The following is a 4,638-nucleotide window of genomic DNA, read 5'->3' as shown; positions in this document are numbered from 1 at the left end:
ATGGAGTGTGTGATGGAATTATGGGTGGGGTGGGATAGGTGGGGGTGTGATGAAGTTGGGCTGGGGTGTGTAACAGTACATGTATTAATGTTGATGTTGTACTGGTTACACCACTCTGACCGTGATCGCTATAGGCTATGTCAAAGATGACAAGAAAACTTCACGCTGTAATATTTTTTAAAAATATTTAATCATCAACAACAATGAATAGAATGATGTTCGTAAAACAAGCTACGAGCTTTAAGGACCTATAATCTACAGAAGGGTTACTACTATTTCCTGAAACACTGGCTATAACGTTTGTCGAACAGACGACTATCTAGCAGTATACAAGAAAATCGTCACTACCCTTCGCCTAAGCTGGTCTAGTTCCTACCTATACGTCTTCTCTCTACTCTAGTCTGGTCTCTCTCTTTTCTTCTCTACTCTTGGTATCCTGGGGATATAAGGCCCTAGCGTCGTAATGATCCCGCTTTAATCATTCAGACTTCAATAGGTACATTCTGGATGGTTGTATCTTCTTTCCCTAGTCCCTAAGATCGTATGGGCTTTAAAGGCGTCAAATCGTTGTGCACTCCCACGCGTTTACAATTAAAAATGTGAACATTCATATACCCTTCATATTGCCTTTCGGCCTCATAATCACTTATATTAAATAATTGCTCCTACAGCCAACAGTTATTTAATGAACTGTTCACGTCTCACGACTGCTACACCAGTGACCATACGATGGGTCTTTGCCTGGTGGCTTACTGTATGCTTCCGCGGAAGCCGAGAATGTTTCCAAGTGTTAATAGAGGGTCTGCTGGGGTAATAATAGTTGCAAAGTGCATAGAGCATGCTCTTGAGCATGGATATGCGCTATATAAATGCAATTATTATTATTATTTACTTCATTCTGTGTACGTGGTATGGGCAGACAGTTCAGGTCTATTGAAAAGTAATACAATCTTATACAAGGATACTACATTACAGCGTATGTGGACAATACAAGTACCACACGACTCACTCATATTGTTATTAGCATTTAGTACAGGTTTGCAATGTGTTACAACATCCATAGAGTAGTGTGATGCGTCCTTATACCACAAACAATAATTCTCAGCACCCGCCAAAGCGCAGTACCCAGGACCAACCTGTCAGTTTTATCACAGCTAGCCGTAGACAAAATAGTCGTTAAGATATGCATACATCGCTGTCTGACTGTCTAGCACACTTTACCTCACCGTTCTTCAGATGATCTTGGTTTCTGCGGAAAACTGTAAGTCACACTACCGTAGCAGGGGGCAATCTGGTTTTGGAAAAAGAGTCCAGACAAAACATTCGCTATCAGCGCGACATATTAGGTATACTACTTAACATTGGTAGTTGACTAACCCTTTATATATGTCATAGAATTATTCTTTCTATGCCAGCAGTTCTTGGCACAACCTCACCACGGACACAGTATCAACCTTCCGGTCTGAAAGGAATCAGACAAATTCGCCCACTTGTTGCTACAAAGTATAGCCTACTTTCCGCAATAGGCTAAATACAGTTCAATCTCCTTTGCTCAGAGAAGTAATTGCAAACACATTATATGATTTTTCTTAAGATATAAAAGCAAGAAGTCAATTTAAAGTTTGATAATATACAGTCATGGAATGCTGATATCGTATCTTCGAGCGCGCGTTCCCCTTTACACATAAGGCGCACCCACATCCTGCATCACAACTCCACATGACTGAATAATAAGTAATGTAAGTACGGTCTCAACACCCTTCTGGTCACAGTTCTGGTAGAGGAGAGGCGTCGTCCACAGTCGCACGGCAGTCATCTTTAAGTGGAACGTTCTCCCCAACGTCAGTACAAAATGTCATAATTTAAGGACAGCTATTTAAAGATCTGGAGACATTGATAGCTGGTGGTGTCGATGGTCTTTGCCTGGAGGGTTATGTGGTTGATCGACGTCAGTTTGGGACTCCAGGTCGACAATTGAGACAACGACGTCGTCTGACGAGTTACCTGCTCGTCTGCCAGAACTAACCTGCCTACTGAGCTCACATAGAACATTCTAGACTACATTCCTATAACACATAGAGTAGAATTACTGCAAGGAGGACTACCTTGTCTATTTGATATCAAACCCAAGTGGAGAATGTCTTACCCTTTTTCGTCTTAATGTAGTTTATCTACCAATTTCCTCCTACCCATTTGCCTCATTCCTTCTTATTAGGGCAGAGAGGGAATCAGATGGGAGAAAGTCGGGTGTTTAGAAAGGAGGGGTTCTTACATTTTGGTGTGACACAGATTCAGACGAGCAAGGGATCCCTCTTTCTGGGAAGGCGGCCGGGTAGTTTTCCGACCTCCTAGACACAGAGGCGTTACGCCGTCCTGCTCCGTTATAGGCCAGTTGATGACACATGCGTTTGATATGGCCCGGGGCGCCACAGTGATAGCACGTAATTACATGACCACCTGGTCTGCACTGCACGACATTGACCGGTCGCGGAGAACACACCTGTGCTCTCGGGTGTGCACAGCCACAGTGTTTACACACTCTAGAGTGACGTGCGTGATCAACTTCCATTGGCTCTATTTGCCTTTCTGATTCCTTTGAATAATACGCAGTGGACCCCCTAGTGGCTGTGTCGGGGGGCTCGAAGGCCCTCCCTACACGGAGGTCGACTCCTCCCACAGTGCAATATGCACTGGTTAGCGTCGAGGGGCTCACCCGCATAAGTCTCCATTTAAGAGAGCCATGCAGCAGCCCGTCTGTAAAAACCCTGCCAACTGCTTTTCTACTAGCTCACTATTTATGTTCTGCCCAATAAAGGCTTCCTCCGCCAGATTTATCAATCTGTCCGCAAACATCTTCACTGTCTCTCCCTGTCTCTGTTTTTATCTTCTCAGAAATGTAAACGCATACTAGGGGTCTGTGATTTCTGCGAAACGAGTGGCGAGGTTGGATCGCAACTCCTGCCATGTTTCATCCTCATGCCCACCACTCGTCAATCGCCTCCTAATGTAATCCGAAACGAGGCCCTTGGCCTTGCTAGTTTGATATGCGATCAGCTTCATGGTTTTCTCTTCTAGGCCACCCACAATGGCATACTTCTCAATGGACTTTGTCCACTCGTTGAATTTTCTAGGGTCTCCCTCATACTGTGGAACCATTTGTCCCGCCCCCTGAATTTCCATTAGGTTTTTTATCTTCCCTACAGTTGAACTTAGCTTAGCTATCATGTCTTGAGGGGCCTCGGGTTTGGGGTTTGGGACATTATTCAGCATGTGGTCAAGTGAAGCTTGGTGATCAGGGGCTGCCATGATTCAATGAAACGATACAAAGGGGGGGGGAGGGTTAATTTGACTATGTAAAGCTCAGAATAAGGCAGGAATAGAACGGTCAGACTTACTGGTTTCTCGACGTAGATGTGTTGGAGATGTCCCCGGGCAGTTCAGCAACCAGGACGTCAAGTTGTCTTCGTCAACAACAGGCCACGATCAGCAACAGACCACAATCAGCAACAGGCCACGATCAGCAACAGTCCACGATCAGCAACAGTCCACTATCAGCAATAGGATACAATCAGCAACAGACACCATCAGCAACAGCAACAGTCCATGATCAGCAACAGGACACGATCAGCAACAGGGCACAGAGTTGACTTCTTTGACGGGCAATTTCGGTTAGAACTTCCTACTCTAAATCACAGCTAAACTTCGAAACAACACCGGAGATCCTGGTCATGTCACCAAATCGAGTGTGTAACCGTATTAATGTTGTTGTTGTACTGGTTACACCACTCTGACCGTGATCGCTATAGGCTATGTCAAAGATGACAAGAAAACTTCACGCTGTAATATTTTTGAAATATTTAATCATCAACAACAATGACTAGAATGATGTTCGCAAAACAATCTATGAATTTGAGGACCTATAATCTACAGAACGATAACTACTATTTCCTGAAACACTGGTTATAACATTTTTGTCGAACAGACGACTATCAAGCAGCGTACAAGAATATCGTCACTACCCTTCGCCTAACCTGGTCTAGCTCCTACCTCTATGTCCTCTCTCTACTCTAGTCTGGTCTCTCTCTCTTCTTCTCTACTCTTCGTACCCTGGGTATATAAGGCCCTAGCGTCGTAATGATACCGCTTTGATCATTCAGACTTCAATAGGTACCTTCTGGACGGTCGTATCTTCTTTCCCCAGTTCCCAAGATCGTATGGGCTTTGTTCGCGCCTAATCTTTGTGCACTCTCTCGCGCTTACAATTAACACGTAAGAGACGCTTCTTAATACCGTTCTTCGTCATCTTACAAATCACGGACTTGACCGATTCTGGGGCAGCAAGGTGTTATAAATTTTATACGCCCCACTCTAAGGTTCCCTGTCCTACAGGATGCCGCTCTGGGCAGTGGCGTCCAGTTTGTAATTACGCTTCTCGGGCGGGTAGCGGCGAGATGCTAACCTGGACAGTGGTGTGTCCAACAATACGAGGTGTAATTACGCTTCTCGCGCCGGTAGCGGAGTCCAGGGTACTAATTTCGCCAGGTATTTACGAGACATGAGCCCCCTGGCTTCACTTTGTCACAGCGGGTGTTTAGGGGCTGGGTGTGGGTGTGATGAAGTTGGGGGTGGAGTGTTAAG

The 4,638-nt window shown here is 45.1% G+C and overlaps 1 long non-coding RNA gene across 1 annotated transcript; it reads right to left on the bottom strand.

The window, feature by feature from the left end:
* Nucleotides 1–179: 179 nt before the first annotated feature.
* On the bottom strand, nucleotides 180–4,519 carry LOC118477630. Its single transcript, XR_004858501.1, has 2 exons — nucleotides 3,396–4,519; nucleotides 180–1,291 (listed from the first exon to the last, which is right to left on the bottom strand). It is a non-coding gene; the product is annotated as an uncharacterized LOC118477630 (long non-coding RNA).
* Nucleotides 4,520–4,638: the final 119 nt, after the last annotated feature.

The sequence above is a fragment of the Aplysia californica genome, unplaced genomic scaffold, assembly GCF_000002075.1.
Source record: "Aplysia californica isolate F4 #8 unplaced genomic scaffold, AplCal3.0 scaffold00158, whole genome shotgun sequence".
NCBI classification, from domain to species: Eukaryota; Metazoa; Mollusca; class Gastropoda; order Aplysiida; family Aplysiidae; genus Aplysia; species Aplysia californica.
Note: the sequence above shows the minus strand (reverse complement) of the source record. Positions and strands in the feature narration are given on the sequence as shown.